Source organism: Pteropus alecto, unplaced genomic scaffold (genome assembly GCF_000325575.1).
Source record: "Pteropus alecto unplaced genomic scaffold, ASM32557v1 scaffold22, whole genome shotgun sequence".
NCBI classification, from domain to species: domain Eukaryota; kingdom Metazoa; phylum Chordata; class Mammalia; order Chiroptera; family Pteropodidae; genus Pteropus; species Pteropus alecto.
In genome coordinates, this window is record NW_006434839.1 from 8714808 (window position 1) to 8727711 (window position 12904).

At 42.1% G+C, this 12904-nt stretch overlaps 1 long non-coding RNA gene across 8 annotated transcripts in view; it reads left to right on the forward strand.

The window, feature by feature from the left end:
- The window catches only part of LOC107195581, an 88807-nt gene that overhangs the window by 44212 nt on the left and 31691 nt on the right, over window positions 1-12904 (forward strand). For 7 of the 8 annotated variants that reach the window (XR_001516770.2, XR_003045915.1, XR_003045919.1 and 4 more), the window contains exons 1-2: window positions 7-9636; window positions 10430-10478. This is a non-coding gene — a long non-coding RNA (uncharacterized LOC107195581). Of the gene's footprint in view, window positions 1-6; window positions 9637-10429; window positions 10479-12904 lie in introns of those variants that run through there. The other variant, XR_001516771.2, reaches the window with a different exon arrangement.

Consider the following 12904-nt stretch of genomic DNA (forward strand, 5'->3'; position numbering starts at 1 on the left):
CTTGGGTTTTGTAAACGGCAGGAACAAGACACAGAGTTATCTACCCAGGTAAGATCATTTGAGTCCAAAGACCAGATTCCAAAACAGGCCTCAGATACCGTAGAGGACATGGCCTGTTTGGGACAGCCTGAAGGCAGAAGGGGTGGGTGTATTCTGTTGTAGGGCTTTTAAAGGAGACTTTTTGGATCAGAATTTATCCTTTTTTTTTTTTAATCTTTGGAAGCGAGTGAATCTTCATAGCAGGTTATTCTCTCGAAACGAGATTGGGTCCGAACTATGAGGACAGGCGTCACGGAAAAAAAGTGTTTCCATTGCACTGTGTTGTGTCCTGGCCACACACCTCCAACACACACGCACACGCACATACACACACACGCCCTCAGAGATGACCCTACAGCTTCTGGTCTTCCAGCTTCAGCTGTCCCAAAGGACCCCGAGCACTATGGGTTCAGGCCAGGGCTTGGGTTTGGTGAAGGTTGTTAGTGCCCCCAAGGGCAGAGGACTGAACTCAGAGCAAGCATGGGGCAACAGAAAGCTGTTCTCTGGTCCGTGAGGGTGGTGAGCGATGCCTTCAGATCCTGTCCGCAGGTCGCTTGGTGTGTCTGTAGTTAGCATTGCGCTTATAATGGAAATAACTGATCTGACACTCACGTAGCTAAATATAATTCGCACTTTTGATGTAAGGTTGAAACATGAAAGATCATGCTTTTCAAACTGCTCTGGTGACTTATGTACAATTCATTTTAGGTAGTGGGGAGTTAAGCCTGCCGGCATCTGAACATTCTTCAGTCATTTGTTGAAACACCTGCAGTTGGATGCTAATACGCATGTTTAATTGCTTGAATTTAAATTATAAAATCCCTAAAAGGATGTTTTTATCCTAGAAAATAAGGCAGGTCCCTTGAAAAGACTATCAGCCAGCTTTCAGGAGCACCTTGCCTTTCCCAAGACTTACGTGCTGGCCTTTCTCACGAGAAATCTGCCCTGAAATACAGGAAGTTTAGCTCTTCAGGGAAGGCACAGATGTCTGAGCCATCAGCAAAATCACTGTTAGCATTCCCTGGGAAGTCTGTCATGTGAGAATCAAGTTTAATTCAGGAGCCTGTAGTTTATCCGGGATTCTTGAAGACAGTGATTGGCACCAGTCAAAGGTCTGCTTTACCAGCCCAGAGACTGCCTTTATTTTTAAACCCCAGTCATTCACCTCTGCTCATACTGACACTCTGCAGCCACAGAAGATACCAGAATGAGATTACAAGAGCTCCGCAACAGAACAGGGTGCTCTTGGCTCGCGCCTTGTTGTTTGTCCTTCCAGTGGTTCCTATCTGTTGTGACGTCAAGGCTGCCATTCAAAGCAGGGAAAAAGGAAACCACGGCCTCTCTTCGCATCAGTAGCCCGGACGGGCCGTTGTTTCTCAGGCATCCCCAAAATGCTCCACGTCTGGCAGAGCTGAGCATTCCATGCCTGGGTGACCTGGATAAATGGAGGAAACCGAATGCTCCTCACTGAATGCTCTCCAAAGCGAGCGTCCCCCACCCCTCCGAGGACTGTAAATGAATCGACAGCGTCGCCCGACATCATCCGCTTTTGCATATTCAGCTTCTATTTAAGAGTCTACGAAGAGAGAATGTCATTATCAGTGGCCCTCATTAATATACGCTGCAGCCACATCATTATGCTGCCTTCGGGGTCAGTGCTACAAACCCCTTTCTGGAAAACCAGTGCCGTGTTAAAAATCTTTTGGAATCATAGTCAGACATTCAAAACCGCTGAATTGCCACCTCTTCCTTCTCATCTCACCTCTGCTCACCCCATTCCCATTTCTGATTCCTGAATCCAGAAAGGCTCTTGCAGATACTTAAATAGTAATTTTGCACTGAGCATTACTGAGCGTGACGATCCTTTTCATGCATATGAAAAAGAATCTCAACAATAATGTGTAGATCACAGGCTCTGGATTTTTCTGAATAAAGAGTGACACCTTTTGCTTTTCAAAGGCGAGGAGCTAGTTTACAGTGTCACAGAACCGCTGTCTATTGGGAACAAGCCAAGATCCATACAGAAAACAAGTCTTGCAAGGCTGAAAGCTCACTGAATGTTCCGATAACTTACGGTGAATGCCTCAGCATTTACGGACTTGAGACTCAGTCTCCCGAGGGCACGCCTTCTTGGGTTTCGTTCTGGCATGGGTGACTGCATCATTTTATTAGACTGTTGGAGATGGACATGAAAGTCACCAGAAGCAGCACAACAACCACACGTTGTATTCTAGAGTTGTCTTGGTTAAGTCAATACGCATTCGAAGTTTTATGTTACAGATTCTATTAAATCTTTTCTCAAAATAGCCCTTCTCTGAACCTTTGATCGAGGGATATACAGAAACCCAAACCATTTGATTTTATACGCAAATGTCTATATACATTTTATGTCAGGAAGGATCTTGATACAGTGGGGCCTTTTTAAAGTGAATTATTATAAGACAGAATTCTTCCAGATTATAAACTCTTGTCTTCTGGAGAAAAATCATAGAGATCTTGAGGTAACTGGATAAAGAGGGACTGGATGGAATGAATCTTGTAAAGTTAGGATTTATACTGAAAGTTTCCTGGTTTGGCCAAGACAAGCCGACTTGCCCAAGGGCTGGCTTGATGCCATATGATTGCCTTATCTCTGCACCATAAATGCAGTGGTGGGAACGGGGCATGGAGCTGATGCGTGTGGCTTCTTCATGGGTGCTTTGGACTAGGTAAGCCTGAGAATCTTGAAATAAGAGGAAAACAGGACCTTACTTGCTGTCTGTGGACTGGAGAATTAGTCTTTTGTGGTTGTCGACTGCTACTTGCATATCAGTTATCCTTTTATTCTTCGTTTTGACATTACTGCCATCTCTGGGGGTCCATAGTATCCTAGAAAACCGTTTTAAGAGAATCGACTTAAAACTGAATCAGACATTTAAAACAAACAGTCACGTTTTTTAAAAAAGATTTTATTGGGACTGCTATTGGGAAGAGTTAAAGTTGAATCTAAGATTGTTTTACATTCTATAACAAATTTGGGATATGATGCAACAATATGTTATTTCTTAGAACAAAGATTGCATGTTGACTTCTGCGGTAGAACCATAAAGAGGGTGATTTTTTTTGTATAAGCATTCAGATTTTTGCCAAAGGCCTCTCTTAACCTTTCGGTATACAAACCGTTCTCTCGAAGAGTCTACCTCTCATGTAAAATCATCTCTGTTGACTTTTCCTTCCTCATTTGTTAACTGTTCAAACTCTCTCTGATCCTTACTTGTCAGTGACAGTGGGCGTGACTCAGGCAGTTCTCCGCTGTCACTGTTATCCATGTAAACCCTACAGTTTCACATAACAGGTGAAGTACATTGTATTTGCATTTATATTCCACGATGCAAACCAACCAAGAAAGTGAGCGGGAATAGATGTTGATGTTAATGTGGGCTAGACATTAAGTGATCATTTTATTTTTCAGGGTTTTTACATTATGATATGTCTCATGCTTTCTTATGCAGCCTACAAACTACAGGGACTCATAGAACGATCACTCAAGAAATTAGGGACTCCCCCCCCCCATATCGTGTTACATTTAAAGCACTCAGTATGGCTCGGGTGGGCTTTATAATCAACCACATGCAGATTTGTGTGCCATTCCTGGCACTTACCTAGGTAATAAAACCTTGGGTGAGTTATTCACAGAACCTCATATTCTTTATCTGTAGTGTGGAGTAATAAAACCAAGTTGTGGAGTGATCATGGGGGTTAGAGCCCAGGCATATAAAACTCCTGGATAAGACACAGAGCGTGCAGCTCGAGAAATGATCTCTGTTAAGGTTGCTGTTGCATTTATGCGACGCCTTCCGTTTTAGATGAGACTTTCACATTTAATTCAGCCCCAAGAACTTAAATTTTAGCAGAGTCACTGAAAATTTTTAAGGTATGCAGCGACCTGAGGAAACCATATTTTAGAAGATTGTATTTGGTGACTGCGTACGTCGCGGAGTAGGTGATATGACTTGGTAGCTGTTTTTTTTCATGCTACAGATGAAAACAGCTGAGACCCGAGAGAATTATCTAAATTTCTCGGGATTATGTGGTTTGTATCTGGCAGAGCCGAACGCAGAACCCAATCTTCCTATTCTTAACTGTGTTTTTCCACCACACAGTTGCTCCTTGGCAAGTGAACCAGTTAAAAAGGTTGTCATATTCGTCTGGGAACAAAGTGATAAAGGTCCGGCATGTTTATTGGAAGCAGGACTCAGAGGGTAAGGACAAAGGCAGCAGTCAACTGAAAACAGTGCCGTTTAGACTTGGTGACAATTGACCCAGCTCTGCTCCGTGAGAAAGGGAGTCAAGAGTCTAGACTTTCAAGCTTGGTCGAATGGCCGTACAGTTAATTAAACTTATAAGTAGAATGCGTTGGTTTTCTTGTTTCCTAATGAGTTTAAACAATTGCCCTGTCCTGATGGAAATGTGAATAATGGTAGGAGAACAAATGTCTTTGTTACGGGAAGAGATGCCAGAGCCAAAGAAAGAAATTTTGAGACTCTTGTGCCAAAGAAGGAGCATTGAAACCACTGTAACGTACATAAGCATGTGCACGCGCATGTATGTGCTTTAAACTGGACTTTGCGGCAGACTCCCAGATTCAAGTCCCGAATTCAAGACTGAGCCATGTTGTTACTTGGTAACTTACTACCCAGTTATAATCACAAACTGTTTTACCTTTATCAGAAAGAAGAGCTATTCCCATAGATTCTTCTGTGCTTGTGTGTTTGTTTTATTGGATGGATCCTGCTGTGGCACCGAGAGACAGACTTTGCTGGGCCCTATTTTGTAAACAAATCTGTTCATACACACTTTCTTCTATCATCACATGTGTACATTGGCTCTGCTTTTCCCACTAGGCACATGGAAGCCTAGGAATTCAGAAGCTTGTTTTCTTTTAGGAGAAGGCAGGCACTACAGAAACGTGTGCACGTGCATTGAAAACGTACACATCTCCCTTATGTAAGTTTTTGAATCTTCATGATTCTAACCCTTGGCCATGAGCTCTGTAAGTACGTTGCAGCTAAGTACACACACAGTACCCCTGGGAGGCATCCTTAAAGCCACCACAAAGCTATCGATTGAGCTCAGTAAATATAAAGCAACCTATTTTTACCCTTTAAAGTTCATTCTTTTGGCCACTAGTGGGGTTAGTCGCCTAAGATGCTAAAGCATAATTAACTGGTTTTTATAAGAAGAGATGGTTCATCTCTTTCTTAGATTAGATTATGAAGTTAAAATAATACATACCTGGAGTTTTCTGCATATTTTGTTTAATATTTCAGTCAAGTTTAAGTTTCTATGACAGGAAGTATGTGAATGGTTATGACAGGAGTAAATAACATTTGATTTTATGATTATAGTACAGGAAGTAATTTTTCACACTAAATAAAGCTTTGGGGGTAAAAAAAGAGCCGGCTTATAAATTTAATGTACATAAATTTCCCAGAATTTCTGTTCTCTTACGTGGAAATAAAACCAGGATATGATCTTATTTCTTTCTCTTCTGAATTTTTCTTGTCAACAAATGTCTTTGTTACGGGAAGAGATATTTTCGGGTGTTTTGGTGTGACCCAACATGATAATGGAACCACTAAAAAAATTCTAAGCAAAAATAATAAGGCCAAACTTTATAGAATAAATAGCACGAAAAGCTTGAAGACCCTAAATAGGAGCTTACTTTTTCCTTGAACAGTAAAATGGCCACATCATTTACCCCCAGGTTCTAGTTATTCCTGTAGCCATGTTCAGTCAGCACGTGGGTGTCAGCTATTCTTTAATGAAAAGAAACGAACGAACGAAAATAAAAAGCGCCCAGGAAAGACAAGATGTTTAATGTCAAAGAGTTTTCATACAAGCAAGTTCAAAGACAAAACGAATTGCATAGAACTTCAGTTACGTTTATCATATGCAGAACTTTAATAGGAGCTTTGTTGTTCCCTGACTTAAAAAAAAAAGTTATAGAAGAAAAGACTTTTTTCCTTCTTCTTTCTGTTTTCTTAAAGTTGGAGGAACTTGTAGTGGGAAGAAGAATGTGTAACAGTCACTCATTTCTGAGGACTAATATTACACATCCATGTGTCACGTGAATGAGTGGGTGTCCGACAGTCAGATTAAAATGCCTGAGAAGCGTTTCGCAGTTTGGGGTGCATTGGCAGCGGCCACAGGGCTGTGAGGCAGTGGTTAGGCGTTGTGCTGGGAGCTGTAGGATGGAGGTTCAAATTTAACTCTAGAGTGACCGTGAGCCGCACTTAATTAACCCCACTGACTGAAAACAAGATCTCTAAATACCTCTAAATCTCAGCATCACAGATTTGCAAAGAAGCATTGTGCCCAGGGTGTGAAGCTGTTCCCGGAGAACAAACTAACACGTTAGAGTGACCTGTACTTACTTACTTTCCATTAATTTTCTCTCAATTCCGCGTACCGTTTTGCTAAACATGCACCTCAGCCTGATGTGACACGGACGTGCTGTCGGAAGGCTCCGGAGCTGAATGGTCAAAGTTAGGGTCCCCGGTTTGTCTCTTGGCTCCATCATCTACTGGTTGTGTGACCTTGGTCGAATCCTTAAATTCCAGGGGCTCAGTTTCCTTATCTGTAGGATGGGATAGTAGTAGAATTTAGCTTGTAAGTTTGCTGCGAGAATTAAATAGGCAGGTATATGTATGGCGCTTGGTGGTGCCTCAGCTGCCCTGCAGGTCAGTTTGCTGTTATCACTGTCGATTAAACTGGCTTAACAAGGTTGAGCGATGTTCACCAGAGCAAAGTGTAGCCAGAGGAAGAGTCATAATTCGAACACAAGGCCTTCTGACTTCCCATGGTCTTCTCGTGTCAAGGCCACTCCCGCTCCCGTCTATAAAAGTGCCTCTGAAGAGCACACTCCTTTTTACCGTTTGAAAGAAAACTTTGAGTAAACAAACATCAGGAACATTTGTGGCGGGGTTTTTATTTTGTTGCAGTGGAGGTGGGGACCGCGCGGCCCCAGAGTTCTGGAAAGCAAATGCCGATTCTGTGAACTTGGCCTTGAATGATGTCCACAGCATAGCAAATTACAGCAAGATCTGAATAGTCTTCATAGTTTAATCACATTCTCAATACCCTACCTTAGGAGTTGCCCCTCTTAGCCCCTAAATTAAGAAGAATTCCTGAAGGGCAGCCGCTTCTTGGCCACGGACGGCCATAACCACGCCCATGACCACGCCCATTGGGTTGATGTTCTCTGTCCACTCCCCCACTCCAGGCACGTGTTCTGTGATCTTTATTCCCTTGCTCAGCTTCTCCTTTCTCTTTTCAAAACCTCTGCATCGGCCACCCAGCACTCGAAGAAGAACTTTCCCGTAAAGCAGGGTCTGAAAGGGAACTAACTGCACAAAGCTCTGGAAGCTTCAAGCCCGTGTATGAACATGACGCAGCGAGAGAAAGAAGTTTCCAATTCAGCAAGCGAGGAAGTGGGATGTTCTAATATTTGAGTAGTGACCCTCACTTTTTCTTTCACCAAACTCAGTATCGAGAGAATTGTTTTTAGTCATCGTTATTTAACACCGCTCTCTCTGTACAGGGTTCCTGTCCTTTTGACATTCTACAGAATGTCCTTTTCTCCGTTGAGGGAGGTTCGTAAGGTCTTGGGAGTGAGGGCAGAGGGATGGCTGCTGCGCAGAATGGTTGGTTTGAATGAAATTCTTCACACCAGTTATCGATGCTATTTTACTCATCCTCGGTTTGAAGATTCTATTCGCGTCATGCAAATGGTTTCCGTGCTTGTCTTTTTAAAATATGAGTTTGGTAAAGATTATGAAAACATATTGCATTAGCGAAAATTTCCTTGTGGCGTATAAAACAGATGGTTTTACTTTTTACGTATATGCGTCATATTTATCTTGAGTATTCGCAAATGGGAAATAGAAGAGTTGGGGTATAAATGGCAAAGTGTTACCATCTTAAAAATTAAGGGCTTCAAAGTGCAGTGTAACAAACATGGATATGCATTCATTTTATTTGGTTTTATTCTTCGGTTCCCAGTAAGTGGAAGCTCTGGTGTTTTCCTCCTTCCTTCCTGAGCTCCCCACCATTCCTACCCAACGTGGAAGCACAGGAGCAGCCCTAAAATAAAAGACAGACCTTTTGAAAGCTCTTACCAAAATGTCTACTAGTCCCTTCAGAAAAAATGATCTGTGGCACCACTGTATACTCTTCAAGGTGAGATAAAAACTCATACTCGTTTTGCCCAGTTGTCAAGAAATTCTACTCTTCTCCGATGTAAATGTTCGGATTCCATTAATGCCGTGAGAAATACGAAAGGTCGTATTTTAGCCCTTCTTGGCCAGTTTTCAAAGGGTGCTTCGGTGTGAAAGCCATGCGACCATCCGTTAACGTGACAGGGCCTTATCAAAAAGCGTTTTTCTGCACCCGTCACAGACAAATCTGAAGAAGTTCTTCTTCCAAACCCTGGGGATGCCACTCAGAGGCTGTGGCTTCGGTGTCTCGGTGCTCAGTGGGGAAGATGATTTCCATATTTAAAATTTGGGGACAAATGAGAATAACTCTCTTTGCCTTGAAGGGTTAATGCTCTCACCAGCTTCAGATTGGTTCACTCGAATCTTAAAATTACTTTTCTGGTCACGCGCACCGAAGGTCTAAGCATTTGTGAAATGTCTTTTTTTTTTCCCCTTTCTCCTGATGCTGTTCTCTTTTGGCTGTCTTAATTACACAGGGATTGAGAAACCAAATTAAAATTAGGTGTGGCTGGTAAACAGTGATCACGTTGCATGCTTTTAGCTTTGCCTGTTGGGGTTGCTTGTCCTCGCTGTGGTGCGTTCCTCCCCGCTTTTTTTTTTTTTTTTTCCAAAGGAAATATCATAAGCTCTTTTAGAAATACTCACAGGAAGTGAGTATCCATATGCTGGTTACTCGCCAGCGACTGAGCGCTGACAGGTGGAGAATGCTGCCACAGCCCTCCCAGATTTATCTGCACGTTTCCCCCCAGAGGATTAAATTCAGGGTGTATGGACCAAAGGGTATTTGTGTGTGTGTGTGTGTGTGTGTGTGTGTACTGAGTCCCCTACGAGAGGAAATTGGTCATTGTGTGTCATCTTGAGGCACGGTGATTCAAGGAGCTGCAATGGGGTCCGCAAGGCACGTGGCTGCCATCTCTGAGGGTTTTGCTCCCTTCTCAGAGAGCAGGCTGCCTTCTCAAAATTAATGCTCCCCCCACGGCCAACGATTCTTTTGCAATGAATCACTTCCAGAAATGAATAGCCACAGTTTTTTGGAATGAATATTGTGAAATCCCTCGTTTATAGTGGCAGGTTTTCAGTTGGTGGTTTTTATCAGAGAGAATTTCTCAAGATCAAAACGAAACCTCTTCTTTAAAAAGAAAGTACTCTCGATACAGAAAGCAAAAGTATTTCCAGCCTCCTACTGAAGAACTGTCACAGAAGATCTCCGTACCTAGATTTAGAGATACATGTCTGTATATCTGCCCGAATGAGTGAGTTCTTGGAATTATGGATTCGTTGCTGGTAGCTGGTGATTTCCTAGGCGGAAGGTCGCTAACTACAGGAAACGTTATATGCGGTGAGTAGGAGGCAGAATCCGAAGGTTATTGCTAAACCAGTGTTCGCCGTCCTGAATCGTGGGTCCAGAGGACTGTTAGGCTCTTAAATATCTCTGCTTTACATGACTTAGTGGATGGAACTGCAGGACCCACGCCTGGAAAGGGGTTTTCAGGACATGGATTAATTGAGTCTTTTGAATAGACTGGTCCTTTTGAGGAGGAAAGATTGTGTTACAAAAGGAAGCATTTTGTTGGGAGGGGTGGCTTTTAGAGGTACGGTTACGTCTATATTTATTTCGACTATCATTTTAGCCTCTTGCGAGAAAGAAAGAAATGGCTACATGGTCTCAAAAGAGAAAAAGTTATGCCACCTCTTTTTAAAGGAAGGAACTTCATCCACATGTTACTCGTAACTGGATTTTTTTTTTCCCACCTAAATCTTCACAAGGGGAAACTGTCCCGTGAAGAAGACTGACTTCCGGCAGTGCCTGCCGCGTGTCCCATTCAGAGCCTGGGGGCTCTCCCTGGACCCCTGACAGTGCTCCCATCCACGGGGCAAAGACGGAGGATGCAGTCACTGGAAACAGTGAGCGCAGCCTAAGTAACTGCTCTCTCTCCAGAGTGGAGAAGTCGTTTGACCTACTGACTCATTTCATAGGAATTGGGAAAACAACCTAGTGTGGTTTTCAGTGTTAGCCCCGAGGATTCCAAAATCTGTGTGTCTGCAAGTAAGATGAGCTGGAGGAAGGTGATGTTGCCACTTGCTGTTTCTACTTGCCTGTTCTCCTAATGAATTTAATCCCTTGCTTCCAGGACAAGTCTGGCCTGTGCTTGAGAGGGTCCTTTGTGTGACTGCTCGGTGGTGAGTATGGATGACAGCAATGTCTGATTTTCACTAGTTCTTGCTTCTAAATTTCTGTAAATGATAACCTTGTCAAAGAAAAGCTTTAAAGAGCATTTTTTTCCCACTCTGGTACATCTATACTACCTTTCATATTTACCTTTAGAAAATACTCTGGGTATGGGGATGATTATGAAAAATAACATTACTTGTAGGCAACAATGAATGTTAAGATATATTTTGGAAAAAAGGTATATTTTGATAGATTTTCACAGCATATTGATGAAAAGGTACTTTTGATTTTAACATTTATATTAAGTGATTTTTTGTAATGTTATTTAAAATACAGTATGGAAGATAACAGTGTGTTCCAGCAAAAATAATACAATTACAAATAGTTAATGGAAGGCATATACGTAGTATTTATATACTATGAAAATAATCAAAGAAACTTTTTTGATTCCTGATGTTTTGATTTTAAATCAGTGTTACCAAATATGCTAAAGGTATTAAAAGAGGACAAAGAAAGTCTATTGAACTTGAATAAAAGTAGGAACTGAGATATTTGAAGTGATTGATATTTAAAGTGTTAGGTTATTGCCTCTGTATAAGTTTATGTATACCGGATCCCCAGATCACACCCTCAAGTTATGTTCTTCATTAAGGCAAAAGACGCTTGATGTGTAGTGATTACGGGAGTACTCGTTCATCTTTGGAGATGGCTGAGTAGAAAGTTGGGTTGGTCAGCCCTGTGCTGTTTATTCAGTTTATTGTCTGATGTCCGAATGCCTTTGAGTCAGCATTCTTAACCTTTTCAGGGCAGTAGGCCCCGTGGGATGATGCTGGAAGGCATGCGTCCTTCTACCACACTCACACGCAAACACTTGCCTGCATTTTCAGGACGTTTTCTGTCCCAGCAAAGCTCATCTCTGGCCCCCAGGTTAAGGACGCCAGTCTAGAGCAAGACCTTACCTGATTCTGCCATTCTTTGGCATTCCAGTAAGAACTGTGATTTCAAAGAGGAGGCAGCCAAGTCAAAAAGGTCTGCTCTGTGGTTGCTGGGCGGGGGTGCAAAGCCTGAGACCAGGAAGAAGGGTGGAGAAAATACGTGACTAACATTAAATAAGTGAAGAGAATGGTTACCACCAGAACCTCCAAACAGATACCACAGAACCCCTAAACATTTAGCCGTGTGTATTTACAAAGTACATTGTGAAGTCCAGGAGAGACTTAAAGACTCAACATTACACAGTTGGGGAGAGTTTGCCTCATGTATAATGAAATCTCTTTTCTTTTCTTTTTTTCTTTACCATGTATGTTACCAAATTAGGTAGGACAGTAAATCATCAGAACTCCAGGAATATAATATATAACAATTGTAACAAACTGGAAAAGTGGTTCTACATTAGCAAAAGAAATTTGGTGGGCATAGATAGAAGATAGTTTCCTTGAGTAAAAAAAAAAAAAAAAAAAAAAAAACCATTAAATAAAAAGATAGTCCTTATTGTCCGCCCACGAAATTTAACTCAATACTGTAAGGCTGTTGTGGAAAAAAACAATAGACATGATTCTTCGGTGTGTCAAAAGGAATGTGACTTAAAAGTGTAAGAAAATAAGACCTGCATTAGTCAGACTGATTGTTGTGCCCAGTTTGAGTTACATTTGAAAAAAATTGTGAAGAGATGATACAGAAGTTACACACCCTTCTAGCAAAAGAAGGTTTTACTCTGAAAAAGGCTAAAGGATTTCTTGCTGATGGTCTTTAAGTAGTAACAGTCTGATTTATCTTTGTATTCCTGGACCTAACGTGCTGCCTTGCTTTCATTCAGTGGGTTGCAAGTACTTTAAATGACTGTCCTGTGTAGGGACCTTAGTGACACTTCAGCGAAAGGTGTGGCGGGAGTTAATAGATTCAGATAGAACCAGAGATATCATCAGGACATAAGGTGCATAATAAATATATATATATATTTGGCTGACTAATAGATAAGAAAGACTGTCTCGATTGCCCCGACGATAAAATAGATGAGTGGCTAGCCAAGGAAAGTTAGGAAGTCTTTGGTTGGGCTCTCTTTCAAGACAAGAATAAGTAATTCCACTTTAGATGGCAGAAACATTTATCGATTCATTCAGCAGACACCGAGGGCCTACTTTACCAGTTGCTTACAATCTGGTAGAGGAGGCAAAGGCACAAACCAGATTCACAGTGTATGATTACTGCTATGGTTGCATAAGGACACTTTGCTGGGGGACCTTACACAGTTAGCCTCCATCCTTGAGGCTTCGTGATGGAGGTGATGTCCTCACTGACCCTTAAAAGGAGAGCTTTCCAGAAGTTAGCTAGACAAGGGAGGCAAGCATTGCAGTGAGGGGTCCAGGCAAAAGGAGCAGCCTCTGCAGAGGCTCAGAGCTGTGCAGTACGGTGGAGGGTGCAGGGAAAGGAATAA